The sequence below is a fragment of the Acomys russatus genome, chromosome X, assembly GCF_903995435.1.
Source record: "Acomys russatus chromosome X, mAcoRus1.1, whole genome shotgun sequence".
NCBI lineage: Eukaryota > Metazoa > Chordata > Mammalia > Rodentia > Muridae > Acomys > Acomys russatus.
This window is the reverse complement of record NC_067169.1, coordinates 87,951,639-87,969,753: the sequence shown is the minus strand read 5'-3', so window position 1 is coordinate 87,969,753 and position 18,115 is coordinate 87,951,639.

Sequence of the window (18,115 nt, the reverse complement as noted above, 5' to 3'; positions counted from 1 at the left end):
GTGTTTCTGTTTTAGCCCTGGCTGTCTTGAGCTCGTTTTTTAGACCAGGTTCGCCTATAAATCACAGAGATCTGCCTGTCTCTGCCTCCTTGAGTGCTAGGATTACATTAAATTATATTTATCTTTATCTTGTATTAATTTATATTTATCTTTTGAGAATTGTTGATTCAATTTATTAGCACATATATTGATCAGAAGAATCATTTCTGTGTGTTTAATTATTGAAGTTCTTTATACACTCTAGATACTTATTCCTGTCTGATATATGTCTCTTAATTCTTTTGGAAATTTATTTTGTTGTACAGAAGGCTGTTAATTCCATATAATAATTATTATTATTATTAGAAATAAATAAATAGCATTATTTATTGTGTTATCAGAAACTTCATTTAGAAAATTTTCATCTAAATTATATCTTGAAGTGTTTTACCAATATTTTCTTTGGTAATTTATGCATTTCAAATTTATTTATTTATCAAATATACAGTGTTCTGTCTGCATGTCTGCCTACAATCAAGAAGAGGGCACCAGATCTCAATATAGATGGTTGTGAGCCCCAATGTGGTTGCTGGGAATTGAACTCAGAACCTTCAGAAGATCAGACAGTGCTCTTAACTTCTGATCCATCTCTCCAGTCCGGCATTTCAGATTTTTAAATTGTCTTTTTATATTGCATTCTTACCCTGTATCGTGGTACTAGGATGATGCTGGCTTTGAAGAATAAGTTTGGTAATACTTTTTCACTTTTCATTTTGTGAAATAAATTTTTAAAAGGTTGATGTTAGCTCCACCTTAAAATTTTTGAGTGTTCTTATATCAATGTGTCCAGTTTCTGGCTTCTCTCTCTCTCTCTCTCTCTCTCTCTCTCTCTCTCTCTCTCTCTCTCTCTCTCTCTCTCTCTCTCTCTCTTTTTGGTGGATATTTTATTATTGCTTCAGTTTTGTTGTATGTTCTGCATATGCTTTTAGCTCTCATAAGAGATAAACAAACTAGGAACTGATGACTGTTTTTGGAAATAAGTAAACTTCCTCTGGCTGCTTTCCAACAATACTTGCAAATTGGAGTAGCTGGGAGAGAAACCATTCCGTGCTTGGTGGCTCCGTATTTACAATCTGCTCTCATTAGTTGCATTTTATAATGCAAAATATACAGTTCAGCCCTTCTGAGAAACACTTCGTGATTTCTTGATATGTAAAGATATCATAAGATCCCAAAATTTACCACAAGAAAAGTATATCCATGCCTGTGACTGTTATCATTCATTGTTAGCTTGAGTACATTTAGAATCACACAGGAAACACATCTGTTGTTAGATCTATAAAGAACTTTCTAGAGAGGTCTGACTTGTGAAGGAATGACTCACCTTGAATGTGAATGACATTATATACAGGGCTGGGGTCACAGACTCAATAACTGAAGAAGGCAAAAGCCACAGAAGCATAGGAATTCCTTCCCCTTTCTATTACTATCTAGTTCCTGCCACACTGAACTATATACTCTTGAAATGTGAGCCAAATAAACTCTCCCTTGTATTGCCTTTTGTCAGGTCACATGGTGGGAGAGAATAGACACCATGGACTGTGTATTTATGTATATTTATATATATAATAGTGTATATATATTCTCTAAGCATATTTTGTTCTAGAGAATTTCATACATGGTTTGCTCATATTTACTTCTCTACAATTTCTCACAGACTCATCCCCTTTGTTCTTTCATATCCTCTTTTTTCCTCTAAGAAAATATCTCATAACAGACGTCCCTATGATCTTTGCACTCTTCTTATGTTCATTTGTTTACCTCTAATGAAAAGCTTTGTTTAAATATTTGTGTTCATTTACATGCTGTTTTCTAAGTACTGTTAGTGGTTTGCATGTGTGTTTCACACCTGTCAACACCCATGTGCCTTATGCTTTGTAGAGTGGGTTTTGTTACTGAGAATACACAATTTTCTCTAGCACCTCTCCTATTAGTGTTGCTCTCCAAGTGACTCCAAGCCTCAAAGAAAACTTTTAGAGTTTCTTTGGTTACATGTCTATTTATCTTTCTGAATGACTGTTTTGTTTCCTTTTCTTAGTTCTGTAAAACAACAGTAATCCCCAAACCAAAAGGCACTGCTAGATTGAACAAAAGGAAGATTTCTCTGGGAAAATAGGAAAACCTTTGTAACCCAGTTCCAGTTTGTTCTGTCAAACAGATGCCTACTCCTGTGTTCATTTATTCTTTGTAATAAGTTAATTGGAATAAAGTGATTAGCTAAGTCACTTGGCCACTTCATTTTCACTGAGACAACACAACCACATACATGTTAGTTTGTTCAAATACCAACTTTTGTTTTAAGCATTCTTTTTTAAAAAATAATTTATTCAGATTACATCTGGATTGTTATCCTCACACTTGTATCTTTCCTTTCCCCCCTCCCTCCCTCTTTCAACATATTCTCCTCCCCTACACCTGTGACAGAAGGGGACCTCCTCCCCCACCATATGATCACAGCCTATCAGATCTCATCCAGGTAGCCAGCTTATTCTTTCTCTGTGTGCCATCAGGCCTCCCCACCAAGGGGAAGTGGTCAAATAGGGGGCACCAGAGTTCATGTCACAGTCAGTCCCTGCTCTCCACACAACTCTAGAGAATGCGCTGTCCATTAGTTAGATCTGGATAGGGGGGTCTAGGTTTACTGCATGCACTGTCCTTGGTTTGTACAGTAGTTTGTGTGGATTCCCCCTGGGTCCAGATCTGTCAGCCTTGATGGTCTTCTTGTAGGGTTCCATGACCTTCTGGGTCCTTATATTTCCCCACTTTCCCATACCTCTCTCACCTAGAATCATAATAGAAGTCCTAGCATCTAACTCAATCCTCTGCTGAATGAAGACTCTTAGAGGACATCCATGTTCAGTTAGTATCCAATTATAAATGGATATATACCATATGTATCTTTCTGGGTCTGAGTTAATTCACTCAGAATGATCGTTTCTAGTTTCACCCATTTGCCAACCATTCTTAAATTTGTTTTTTTAAAAAGAAAGGCATATATAAAAGAAGTGACATGTAATAAATTTTTTAAATGTATACTCTCGCAGTTTCTCCTTGTAGATTTTTCTCTGAATGTTAATTTTTATTATGTAACATATGCTCCACATAGTACAGTGAGTGACTATATTACTGATGTGGCAAGTCATTTCCAGCAAACCATTTGAACATAATATCTTTATAATCATCTGCTTTCTTATTTTAAAATAGTGCTTTTTGTAAACATCATTTCAAAAGTCCTCAGCATAAACTACTATTAGTCACTAATTATAATTTTAAACTGAATCCAGGAAGGGGTAAGATAGATTAGTTTTACGTGTTTGTGAAACAGGAGAAATGTTTCTCATGGCAAATATAAAAATTTAGTAAATGAATACATTAAAGACATAACTACTATTCACTCTTAAATCTACCTATATTCTACAATGTATAAACAAAATAGACTTGAATTTTTGGCCTATTTGTTACCCTTCCTGCTTTTTTGTTGTATATTTGGAACTTCTGGTGCAAAAAAGAAGCAAACAAACAAAAAACAGTAAGTTACTGTGTTTAAGCTGCAGTTAAATGGTCTTGCTCCTCATCTTTTCCAAGACTGTCCAGTGATAATGCAGTAAATGAAAACAGTAATATCTCAATGTCTTGTTATTATATAGTAAATTGTTAGTTTACTAGAAATAATAACAAAATATTTTTAGTTAATTCAGTGTTTATTAACATTAAAATATTCTTGTAAGTGACCACATAGTGAATGTAAGCAGTTTGTGCCCTGAACCAGCTGAGAGGCACTTGTGCCCAGGTTGGATGCTATCGGGGCATGCATAGACTTTTGCATAATAAATGGAACAAGAAATGACCCTTTTATCTTTATTCTGTTTCCCCATCAATGCTAAGCAAAGGCTTCCAAGCAAATCTGACAAGAATGTGTGTCAGCATTCTAACTCTCCGTTTGGCCATAACCTTATCGGAGGATGGTGCAATGGTCAAGGGGTGCTTCTTTGAGAATTCCAGCACATTTTCTTTTTTCTTTTTTACATCAATGCTGTATTTCTGGAGGCCAAACCACTCATCACTGAGCCTAGCATCCATATCACTATGTGGTCACTGAGAATCCATCTTGGCAAACACTTGCAGGACTCCAAGGTGGCTAAGGCAGTCAGCCCACACCCCCAGGCATTTGCACCACATGGGTAGCAGCTGCTGTGAAAGGAACTGAGTGAAGACACAGGATGGAGAAAGTGCTGTGGGAACAAGCCGTAGGGAGGGAGCAGGGCTTCAGTGAAGCCACGGGAAATTTGGTATCTTAAGCAGAAGTCTGGCCAAAGTATTTGACGTTACATGAAGAATCCCACACAATAACTAAGCAAACACCCAAGATTTATGACCGAGTCCATTTTGCTTAGCCGTCTGCGCCTTGAGAAGTCATCTTATTTGCAACAGATCAGCTCAATATTCTTGAACTCTCCTCATTTCCATGGTTCAGAATTCAATGCATGTCACAGAGAACCTTACTGTATGTTAAGATCTTATCTGAATGTTTCTCTGCATTGCTTGTTTTTATAGTTCAGGGGGCTCAATTAACTGAGATTAATGTTGATCTGACCAATGTGTTCAATGTAGGTGTATTCAAAAAGGAAAATACAGTGGCCAACCAGGTTCATTTCTTTAAAAAAAATGTTCTTGTAAGGCAAGTATCTAAATTCTATTTTACCTTGAATTCTATAACGTACTGTTATCAGTGAAAGAGGGAGTTGCTTTATTGCTTTTGCAATGTCACAGTAAGAAAATTATAATTTAAATTCAGACAGACTCATCTTCAGTATATTTGCCCGGACAAATTAAATTATGAAATATCAAAGAGTGATCACAGGAATTAATTTCACAATATCAATATGAATTGCTTTTTCATTTAAAGTGTTCACTGCAATTCTAAATGCAAGTCATTTATAATAAATTTCCATCACTTTTCAAGCAATGGGCATAGAAAATATGAATATAATCCAAGTATTTCTTACACTTTTCAATGACTATCTCTTTATGTGTTGTGTTGGCTTGTTTTCTATCCTATTATGAAATACGTGAGATAAGAAACTTCTAAATAGAAACTGCTTATTTGGGTTCATAGTTTAGAGGTTGCATTCCAAGATCAAATTGACTTCTCATTTTGGGTTTCAGTGTCAAGGGCAGTAGGGCAATTATAGGGAATGTATAATAGAGTACACTCCTTATTTCATGGCATGGGAGCAAAAAAATTAAAAGAAGTTATCACTATCTTATAAATTTCTTCTCAAGGATATTACCCCAAGGACCAAAGAGCCTTTCATGGAACCTTTTGTTTTAAAAGTCCATAGCATCTTGCAATAGCAGCACTGTACTAACAGACATTGAGCTTTGTGCTTGGAGGATGGCTCTGTGAGTGTCATGGGAGCAGGCAGATTTGGGCCCAGGGGTCCCGCTCAAACTAAGGCACCAGCCAAGGGCAATACAGGAGGTAAACTTTAAACCCCTTCCCAGATCTAGCCAATGGTCAGAATATTCTCCACAGTTGAGTGGAGAGTGTGATACGACTTTCTCACGTACTCTGGTGCCTCACATTTGACCATGTCCCCTGGAGGGGGAGACCTGGTGGCACTCAGAGGAAGGACAGCAAGTAGCCAAGAAGAGACTTGATACCCTATGAGAATATATAGGGGGACGTAATCCCCCTCAGGAACAGTCATAGGGGAGGGGAATAATGGGAAAATGGGGGGTGAGGAATGGGAGGATACAAGTAATGGGATAAACATTGAGATGTAACAAGAATAAATTAATAAAAAAAAAGAATTAAAAAAAAAAAAAGAATGTCTTTGAATCCCAAGAACTCATGCAATTCTGGGAACACTGGCTTCAATCTAAAATCTAAGCACTCGTATACTTGGGAGTATTGGGAAGTAGAGACAGAATAATTCCCAGAAGCTCATAGGCCAGCCAACCTGGTATATAGAGTGGCAAAAAAGAGACCCTACCTCAAGCAAGATAAGAGGTGAGGTCAAATACTTGAGATTTTTTTATATCATTTTCTCACCTCTACACTTGCACCATGTCATGTGTGCCCCCCTCACTGACATATGAGGACACGCAGACCCACACAGACACACACAACCACATAACACTCACACACATAAACAAAAAGGGGGCTTACTATCCCAATTTAATTACACATTGTATATGTATATTACATTACTATGTCACATAACTGTAGACACATTAAAATGTAAAATAAAAATGAAGATCTGTGTTCTGGCACAGAAAGACTAAATTAGAATCTCTAAGTGTAAAAATCTGAAAATTTCAAATGTTAGATTGATTATAAGTACTTTCTGTAACGTTTAGCAAATACTGTCTTAGATATAAAGATTCTGACAGTAGCCTCTCTTCATTCTTCCTGAGATAGCTTGACCCTGCTCATGTATATTCTGATGATTCTGAAAGTTGTATCTGTAGCAGAATTCTCTCCTGAGATCCAGACCTATATATAGACCTGCTTATCTCATAGGGCTGAGACATAATGTCATGAAATAATCTCTTCACCTTGCTACTTGACTCACAACACAGGGACACTCCTACACCCACTTCATCCTTAACATATAGTCCTCCTTTTAAAACTTAATGGCAGCCAAACAAAACTGGATTATGTCAAATGTTCCCATAATGGGCTGATACTGTCTCTTTTCTCTTTTATATATTTTCATCCAAGCACATCTTTCTTCATTCTTATTGCCTGTCTTACTAACAGCCACTGTGGCCTCTTATAGCATATTTCAACAGCTTTATTCATTTGACATTGGTCCCTATTATTTTTTTCTGCAAACAATATAGTCATCACTGTAAAATACAAATTGGTTAGATGACTTCCTTGCTTCAAACATCCATCAGTTTTTTAATGACCATAAAGATAAAAGCACAGTTTTATTAAACTGTGATACTGAATTTTGTGGAATGATTAGTTCAATCTCTTTAATAATTTCTTCTGCCACTCACATTTCTCCCCCACTGAAACATTCTCATTTTGTTCCACCACAGTACACCATTTTTCCTATGTAGTTTATATTAAGACACTGTGAAAATTTCCCCTTGTTTATCCTTGTGTATGTAATGTGTGTTTGTGCATGTGTGTGTGTGTGTGTGCATGTATGTATAAATGTAGGTTAGAGAACAGCATTTGAACTGTTAACCATGTGTGCATGGAAAATGCTTATAAAATGCAATAAAATATGCTATTCAAGCAAGTTTTAGAAACAGTTGGTTCAGTCTTATTTTGCTACATACAATATGACTTCAAACAAATAAATATCTGTACTTCAGATTCTTAAATTATATTTTTGATTTGTACATATAATGTTTTTAATTCACCCAGAATTTTGTCTACTAAATGGAAAAATATTTTTGACATAGGTAGAAATGTGCTTGGTACACAGCAAGTACTCAATATATATTAACTATCATCTTTATCCTTTTATATATCAAGAAATAGTATTTACCACTTTCATTATTTTATATATCTCAAAAGTGTTTTCTTCCCATATATATGATATCCATAGACTAGTGTAATTTGTTTTACTGTAACATATGTCTTCCCTACTCTCTTGAATTTTGAAGGGCCTTCTCCAAGTCTCTGCTCATTCTGGCATTAAGTGTGATAACCCCAACTATAATAATTATTTTTCGGATAAAAAGTATGTTTATTTTGCACAGAATTTCCTGTTAATGACCAACATTTTTATTGCCTTAAAATGGTATCAACATTGGGGACAGTATCTTCAGGGAATCATCTAAAAGAGCTTCAAGACCAAAATCCTTTTTTGCAGGCATGATTGATAGGGCCAGCCTCAACTTCTAAATCATGTGAGTAAGCATTTTGCCAACAACAGAGGATATTTTTGTTACTTATTGTAAAGGAAATTAACAAATAGCTTAGCCATAGGGCAGACTGATGCTGATAGTGTTATTTCTCACTTGGTTGATTCTTAAAAAGATTTGTTAGGGCCAACAAGTAAGTCTTACAAGATGAGGAAATGAGACTTTTATATAAATTTGTACAAAAAGTTTTATGAGATTTTAGAAGATTTATAGTACTTCAATTCTTATTTTCCTTTGGCTATTTTTGAGTATAGATTTTCATTTGTGAGATTTTGCAAAGAACATTTTTCTAAGTAACTCTTAGACTCATAGTTTTGCAACAATATTCCAAATGAAAGTTTTAAAGGGAAATTTAACTTTTTCTAAAATAAATAAAATTATCAGTGTTTTAGATAAAGGGCAGATGTGTGAAGTTATTCATTCCAAAAGATAGGTACATAGAAACTAAGAATTGAGGTAAAACATGTGACTGAACTGATGTTACATAGCGGGCCTGGTGTCAAGACAAAAGCTGTCAGACTAAGTTTATGGGAGCCCATTCTTCTGGACTAGCCTCTTGCTCTAGGCTCTAGAATAATAGATCCAACAAAAATAGAAAAAAATAGAATGACTTATCCTTAGTGCCATGTAATCAACCAAATATTGAAACAAGCAAGCTTTCCAGAAAAGAACACACACACACACACACACACACACACACACACACACACACACACACACACACACACACACACCCATTTGCAGTCCACCCAAGTCAGTTTAAAAAGGAAGTGCTTTCCATTTTAACACTATGAGGAAAGTAACTTTGCAAGGATGAATCTGCTTGTTGCCTTCTGTTTCACCTCTTTGAAGTTGATCTCTTTGACTCAAAGTAGCATTCATTCTACCTACAGAAGGAAGTGTTGTTTAACTCTAAAACTGCAGATACCATCCAGTTACATTCATTGAAGTCAAATTTGATACACAATTTCCTCTTTGACAGAATCTATGTGCGCTGACTTTCACTTTGTTGCTTTACTTTAAAACAACAAATAATGAGTTCAGTTGATTGCAATAGAAATCTCATCGAATTAGGAAAGAACAATGAATATTTGATGTGGAGTGGGAATGTTAACATATAGGTAGAAAGTACCAGAGTGGTGGAAGATGTGAAGTCATACAAACCTTCCAGGGGTACAAAACAATACTCAAGTCTAATGATTTGAGTTTTATTCCTGGATCCCTTTATGGAATTTGTCTTCTTATCTTTTTACAAGTATTCACTTGTACACACACACACATACATACATACATACACACACACACACACACACACGTACAAATGTAATAAAAGTTTTTTAAAGAAAAGATTACATAGATGAATACTGGGATTTCAAAGAAATCATATTTCACTTTATTTTTGAGATAAGAATGACATTATTTCTCCAGTCCCATTCTTTCCTCAAAACTCTCTCATTCATCATTACATGCTCTCTTTCAATTTTATGACAAATTTAAAAAACTGTTGTACATGCAAATGTGTATATGTATATTCATAAATACATTCATAAATAAAAAATGCTCAGAGTTTATAATGTTACTTCTATGTATGTCTTCAGTGCTGGCAATTTGGTATTGGATAACCGCTTGGTGTTCTCTTTCCCTGGTGAAGGCTATTTCTCCTACTTTCAGCATTCCTTCATTGCCTGTAGTTTTGTTTTTAGGGTTGAGGCCTAATGGGTTTTCCCCTGTATGCATTTAAGTATATATAATTGTTATTAGCATTGTTAGCTTAACAAATTATATTAACTATCAATGAAAATAATTCATATTTATTCACTATGGCATCTGTTGTGTTTACTGTTTCAGTTTTACAATTAATATAGTAAAATAACTAATTTTGTTATTGCTATTGTTCTGAATTTAATACATAAGTCTGTGTTTGGAATGATTATAACCATTTACATACAAGAAAGAGATATTAAGTTAAAACTTTCCATTACACTATGCTTTTTTAGGTGTAGAACTTTTACTCTAAAAACTTGAATGCATTGGTTTGCATTCTGTTCCTACAGATTTAAAAGTGCCTTTTTGGCAGTGTAACATAAATGGTCTCATAGAAAGCACATAACCTTTAGACATTGGCTTTATTCACTTAGAATAATGTCTCTGATTTTCATCCATGCTGCCTTACAGATCAATAGTTTGAACTTTTCATTGTTGTACAACTATTTCTTTCTCCATTTTGTTTATTTCTTATAGGATATGTGTACATTTTTCTACATGGCTAAACTATATGCAAAGTTGTACTAGGGACTCATTTATAAATTTATGTGATAAAATATTTCCATTTTATGGTTTAATGCCTAGGAATAGATTATTGGGCGAAATAATACTTCTTTTGCTATTTTGATAAATGTAATTCAATTTTACAAAATTATTTTGTGCTTTTACTTCCCTAATATTAGAATATATGAGTATCAAATTCTTTATAATCTGACCAACATTTGTATACAATAATTATGTTACTATTTTTTGCTAAGATCAAGAAATAATTAGGGTGGTATTGCTTTGTCACTTGAAAGCCAAATACTCAAGCTTCTTATAAAGTTCCAAAATGACCAATTGTACTCACAACAGATAGTTATTAGTTTTCTAGTTGTTGATTTTCACAAGCATTAAGTATTTTCAGAGAATATTCCTCTCTGATAAGTGAATGGTGACATCATATTTTGACATCAGTTGATGTTTACCTCATCCTTGATTATGTTGCACATCCTTTAATGTACTTGTTAGATTCTGTGTAGTTACAAATTATTTTATTGTTTCTTTTTACTTTCTAGCATTGAGTTATGAGAGCTCTTCATGTAAAAGTCATACATATATCATTTGACTCATTATAAATATATACATATATGTATATATATGAGTCATATATATGAATCAATATATATATATGTATATATATACCATATATATGATATATATAATTAAAGAAGCCATCATGTGTTTACCACTCTATAGGAGATGGGACATGTGAGAATGGAGCTGATAAATGAAGTGTACTAAAGTCACAGGCTATAACCAACATTATTCAGAGCTCCAGAGAATTTGTACTGAGTGTTAAGAAAAATCACCTGAGTATAGTTCTCATGAGTTCAAGCTATATAAAAATTACAAGGACAAGCTACACGCCACAAAATGATATTTTTTCATAGGGGTGTGTAAACATTTATTTGAATATCAACAGTTAGCTATAATGATTTATCTGAAGTAAACTGCCCCCACCACACCTGGGAGGAGCACAAAAGCACATTCCATGTTTTAAAGAAACTGAAGTCACAAACTCTTGGTCCTTTTTGTTTGTGTGTCTGAATTTTCTCACAAGCACTCAGAAGTATCTCACATGAGTCTAGTCTTGGAGCATGTTCCTACAATCATGACATTCTACCCAATTCCTGTCCCCTAGTCCTCTGACAGGCAGCCCTCTTCCCCCACCATGTGACCACAGCCTATTACAATGTTATAATGTATAACACTCCTCCTATCTTATTAAAGACTCATTTTAAATTCAAAGTCATAAAGATTTTCTTATACAGCTTCTTTAAAACATTTTGATGTTCTCTTATTTATGTTTACATTCATGATCAATTTTAAGTTTGTTTCTGTAGTAACTGTGTGAGTTTGATATATGTTCATGATTCATACATTCATACAAACAATTTTAATTATTGTATTTCTTGGTGGCATCATTAATGTTTTCCACCAAACTGTAGAAATTTGAAACCTTGAAATACTTTGTTACTCCTGTTATGCTTTCTCTATTTCTATAAGGTACATGTTGATAGGTTCATTTTTCTGAAGCTCTCTTCAGTTTTTCTCATCTTACTTTCTGTGGTGTGGATAATATCAAGTGATCTGCATGGAAATCCATTCATTATTTCTCCTGTAAACACACATTTTCTGTTGATGCCCTCTACTGTATCTTTCATTTTACTTACTGTAATATTTAACTTCATAATTTCTCTTTGATTCACTTAAAAATAACTTACACCACTTTACTGATACTGTCCTTTGGTTACTTACCCTTTCCTGGACTTCTTTGTCTCTTTTAAAATGACGTCAGATAGTTCCATTAATGTATTTAATTTGATTTAGTATATTTGACATTATGTATCATATCTGAGCCAGTTTGCACATTGTTTTCCTTATTTCATACAGTCCTGGGCCTTGTTTTCATGCTTGATTAAAATGTCTCTACATGTGGGTAGCTCATTACCAAAAGTAAATACTGTGAGACTTCTCAGGATCTCCTTCCCTTTTCTATTCCTTTCTTTCTTTGAGACAGGATTTCTTTGTGTAGCCCTGGATATCCCTGGACTTGCTTTGTAGACCAGGTTGGACTCAAACTCAGAGATCTGTCCACCTCTTCCTCCCCCAGTGCTGAGTTTACAGGTGTGCAGCACCACTTCAGCTTCTTATTTTGTTTATAATCAAAACTAGCTCCATCCATTTTCCTTCTATATAAAGCTTATGTCTAGTTCTACATCATCATTCCATTGTTCAGTTAGGAGGTTTGGCCTCCTGATATTCTTCTTGACCTGTTATAAAAGGCTCTTAAATTAGCTCTTTTTCGCATCTGAAATATTCTTCACAGTGCGACCAATTGTATTTCTGACACATGGCTGTAAACACTGTATTTTAAATCAGTAATTTCAATAATGAAGTAAAATAAAAATATGCACACTTCTTTTTATTTATTGCTTAAAGTATCTTGTGGCTGAACAATACATTAGAAAAGCAAAAACAAAACAAAAGAAAGTAACTTGATAGAAAATATTATTTCTAAACATGTCTACTGTAGTCTTCCTACATATAGGGATTTAATGTAATGTATTATTTGCAAAAAATTAATTCAAGAATTGTTAAACATAATTTTTACTTTGAGGTCATAAGAATATGAATTTTATATAATTGCTAAATGACTCTTGTGGACAGGCAAGATTGTTGAATACTTGGGCTTGAGAAAAGTCTCAAATACAAATGATTTTCAGTAACAATGGAACATCATAACTTGACATGGCTTTGTCTGTAATGTCTACATACTTCATGTAGCATATTCTGAAGCCACATCATACTGTTGTGTATTCATTTCCTTTCCAGCACCTTGTGTTTTTCAATATGCCTTTATACATCAAATTTCCTTTTATTAAAATGCTTTTCTGTCCCCTTTACAACCACTGCCTATTTTCCTATCATTGAAGAACCAGATCAAATCCCAGTTTTCCTGTTAAGTAAATTTCCTATTCTTTATATCCAGTACTTAGCGGCCATATATCTCAGTCTCTGCCATTTAGATAGAAAATGCTATTCTTAATCACTATCTGTGTCAAATAGATAGTGTGACACAACACAACCACTCAATATTTCCCGTAAAGAATGATTCAATGAGTAAGTGAAAACAATTCATGAATAAATGTACAAACAAATTCAGCAAGAAATTGAGCTTACATTAATTTGTCATTTACTTAAAACTTGTTGGTTATATATCATGTGATAAAAATACCTTTAAGAGTAAATATGAGTGCATAACTCACATATGGTGAGTTCACGTTTGAAGTATTCTTTTCCAAGGACCCACATTCCTTTTGTTCAGTAATCATTCTCCCAAGGCCTTATTCTGATTTAATCAACTTGTCCCTAAATATACAAAGAAGTGTTTTGAATTCATATAAAAACAGCTTTTCATTGGTAATGTTAAAATAGTTAGCTTAAAAAGTTGGAGATAAGCCTCTACCCTTATATACAAGAATTTGACAAGCTCAACCAACTAATAACTTCAAAGAAACTTTCTCATATTCCATACACTGCTGCCAACCTTACACCCACAGCCCCTATTCTTAATATGGGAATCTGCTGTTCTATGTGCCTGTAAAACTGTGGATCCTACCATCAGAATGCTAGTACACCCATTTCCGGAAGAAGCTCTCATGTGAATTGCCAAGTGTCTAAGGATAGATGATAAAGAGTTCAAAGAATATACAAGAGCAGGTTGTGTGACATTTTCCCCTGATCGTTAATGTTTTTAAGTGTTACAGAATGTAGTCTGAGATTTGCCTTCGTTGTAATATACCATCTGTTAAGTTCCTACCTATATCCTTTATGCCACAATTTTTTCTTTTAAAAAAGTTTTCACCTATACACAAGTTATATGGGTGATATAATGAACTGTTATGCATTAGACTAGTAATAAAGAAGCATTAAGGGAAAGCTTTCTGGTCAGGAAAATAGAATCCCTGGCCTGAGTGGGGACCTAACATTCCAGTTGGGCCAAATAGGTCACCTAACTAAGGCCATGAAAGTTGGGCTCACCTTAAGCCAAGCTAAAGAAATAGCTAAGATTAGGTTTTCTCTGATGAGATATTCTACTTTTCCTTCACAGAATACTGCCCTAGCTCAGTTCTTGCAAGCTTTGGCCGCATCTGCCCATCTTTCTTAGTCCTAAGTCATAAAAGTGAAGCTTTTCTTCTTCCCTTTTCCTGCCTCTTACTTTCAGATGTGTACCAGAACCAGAGTATGCTGCTTCTGATCCTTTGTACTTCCTTAGAATTTCTCTACTTAGCCTGAAGGTTAAACATCATGTGACTGTGTTTGCCATGAATTTGACCTGCATGCTGTTTTAAATAGCATAGCTATATTCTGTTGTTTCCCTTGTTCTCTTCCTCTGGGCAGCTGCTAGGTTTTACAACTTTTCTGCCAAAGGAGTTTTTCTTTTAAACTCTACTAATTTTTTCTCAAACTTCTATTTTAGTATGATTTTCAAAAAGATTCTTTTATATTAATGAGACCAAGAACCTTAAGAAGAGTTCCTATTTTCTCCAGGCATTATTTGGGGAACACAATGGGACACCTCAAAATTCTGGTAAAGCATGTGTCACTTGCTTTAATCCACTCATTGTTAGTGTAAATAGACTCATACAGAAAAACTGGATTTATATGTATGTAATGATCTGTAAAACTTTTAAAATGTCATGATAATTAACTTACTTCTAATGCTATACTATAAATGTTTAAGAACAAGGAAACTTCTTCATTTACCCACAGCACAATTATTACACTTAACTATGTTGATGCCATTCTATTATATAAATTTATAATCCATAACTATAGTTTGTCATTTATCTCAGCCATGTTATTGTTAGACCATTACTTCTGATCCAGTATCTAAGCAAAGATAAAATTATAAATATTTAACCTCTTTAATGTAGAATAACTTCCCTGTGATTTCCTCAGTTTTTTATTTCCTCGTTTTTATTGCTTTCTGTACAACTGACATTTTTGAGGACTCTCAGCCCATTCTTTTGTATAATCTCAATTTGATTATTTCTTCATGATTAGATTTAGATTAAACATTTGTGACAGAAATTCCATATGTTGATTTTTTTAATCTTTCCTGGTTAAACACAGAATGAAGCCATTTTGCCCCATTATTTGTAATTTCGATTTAGATTGTGTGGTTAATGTGATATCTAACAGAGTTCTCTGGTAAAGTAAACCTCCCTTGTATTTAGGAAATAGTGTGCCATGGAGTATATTTAGATTATGTGAATGTTTTGTCCATACAGCCTTTGTCCATGGATGTTTCTTGATTTGTATTTGTAAAATATTGCTTTTAAATTTCTATCATTCTTCTCATAATGTAGAATTTTCTAAACCAAAAAATTTCTCCGTACTTTTTTACTGTTATAGTGTACCCATAGGATATTTTCTATTCGGTCTCCATCAAGCCAACGCTATCACCAATATTTTACATGGCCAATCTCTTTTTAAAAATGATCAAGTCAATTCTTCCCCAAGATGATTTTCACATACTTTTGACATGTCTTGAGTCTTTAAATACTACCTTGCATTCTAGCTTGACAAGCTATTTCTACATCCCATTGTTTTTTGTTGTTGTTGTTGTTGTTTTTGGTTTTGGTTTTTTTTTTTTTTTTTCTTACTGTAGAGAACACTTAGCTTTCAAAATGCAGGTAGTAGATATCTTATTGCTTATGGGGTGTCATTCAACCTAGAATATTCCTTTGACCAAAGTGTTTGCCTCATGAATTATGTATTGAAATTTTTATCTAATACCTGCAGGTTCTTTGCTTGTTACATATTTGTGTTTTATTTTACCTGTTGAATTTTCTTTCTATCTGAATATCACACCTACCACTTCATTTACTTCTGCATTCCACACAAATTGTTTTCAGAATTACCACTGCAGGGCCAGGATATATCTCAATAGTTGAGCACTTGCCTATAATTACTGCTGCACACTATAAATAGCAAACCTACAAATACTGTTTGTGGCTTCTTTGCAATTATTTGTCTTTAGAATATGACCCTGTGAGAATATTGAAGACAGTGTGCTCAAATGTTACTTCTATTTATTCTGTGTCTGTTTTTTAATAAATGTGATTAATAATTAAATCCATTTGTTTACTATAGCACTCAATGTTAGCCCTTTTATTCTTGCTAATTAAATGTCACATTTTAATTATGTGAAACATAATATGTTTTGAAATACCAATGTCACATACAAACAAGATTTTTAGAGAAGCCTCACTTTCTTTTTACTCTTACCAATGCCACCATCTATATGTTATAGATGTAAATTGATTACCTTTCCTGTGAATCCCTTTTGTTAAAATAAAGGCATATATGGACACATGCTCATAACTCATGTTGTCCCTTTTCTCTTACACAATAATATTGTACAGTATATTGTCTATTTTCACTTAATTAGCATTCTGAAAATGACCATTATTAACTTTTATTTTTCTTATTCCTTACAGCTTACATACATCATGTTTTACTAAAAATAAATAAATAAATAAATCTCCCAAAGGATGAGAGTTTAGATTGTTTCTGGTATGCTGTGACTATAAATTTAATAAGACCATAATAACATAAATAAAATTGTGCATAGAACTCTTTCTTTGGTTATTCAAGACTTGCTTAGTTGTAAGAGTGTTAATTTCAAGGGCAAAGTCATATTTAAAGTTTACCTAACTACATTGCCTTCTCCATTATCCAATTGGTGTCATTTTAAATTCCCATTGGCAGAGCACAAGAGCTAATGTTTGCAACGTTCCACCCAGGCCTGTCAAGCTTCTGAATTTTTACCAAACTAAAAGTTGATTCATTATATTTAACAGATCCTTGATTTATATTTCACTTATAGGTAGACTTTAGTTACGATTTTTGTGTGTTTAGGCATTTTATTCAGCTTTTAAAAGAAATTACTCATTCATATCCTTTGTCCTCTTTTAATGCTTAGTGTTTTGCTGACTCACCCAATTTTACATGGTGATGAGCCCTTTATTTGTGATCAAAATTAATGAAATAAAACAATGTGGTATGAATTTCTGAGACTAAATGTACACAAGCTTTCTTTCTTTACTTTATGCTTTGTTGTTGCTTGTTGGTTTGTTTGCTTGTTTTGTGGCACAGTATCTCAGTATGTAGCCCTGGCTGCCCTGGAACTCACTATGCACACCAGGCTGGCGTCAAACTCAGAGATTTGCTGCTTGCCTCTGCCTCACAAGTACTGGGCTTAAAGGTGTGCACCACTATACCCAGATGATTTTCTAAGATTAGTTTATAGTGACTTGTGTCTTGGTGAATTACATTTCTTCAATTGTTTATCTGAAACTTTTGGGGGAAAATGTTTCTTATAGTTTAAACTAGCTTGAATTTTAGGAAGGTGAATAGTCTGTGCTATGTAATATCACCCACCAGCTCTTTATGGTTGTGGGTGATATTACATAATCAAACGCATGAACTTTTAGGTGGAAATCTATGAGTGTGTTCAATGAAGTACCTAAAACCCTCAAACAGACTCACAGACTTTGCAGTACAATTGCTTTAGGCTGCACCAAGCTTTGTCACTAAATGCTTTATGAAAGAAATCAGTTTCCATAGCTCTTATTTTAAATGACAAATAACAGATTGTAGGGTTGAAATTTATTAAATAAATCACTTTAGGGGGCATTTTCATTCAGAAAAGCTGTGCATTACTAAATAAGCTTTAAGAGAATCACAAAATATTCCAGGAAAATGCCCACTCAAAAATCATAAGCTTAAAGTGTTTGTGCTTGCTTGACTATGTTGAATAACTACCTCAAAATTCCCAAATTCAATCTCAATGAATAGAGAATTAGAT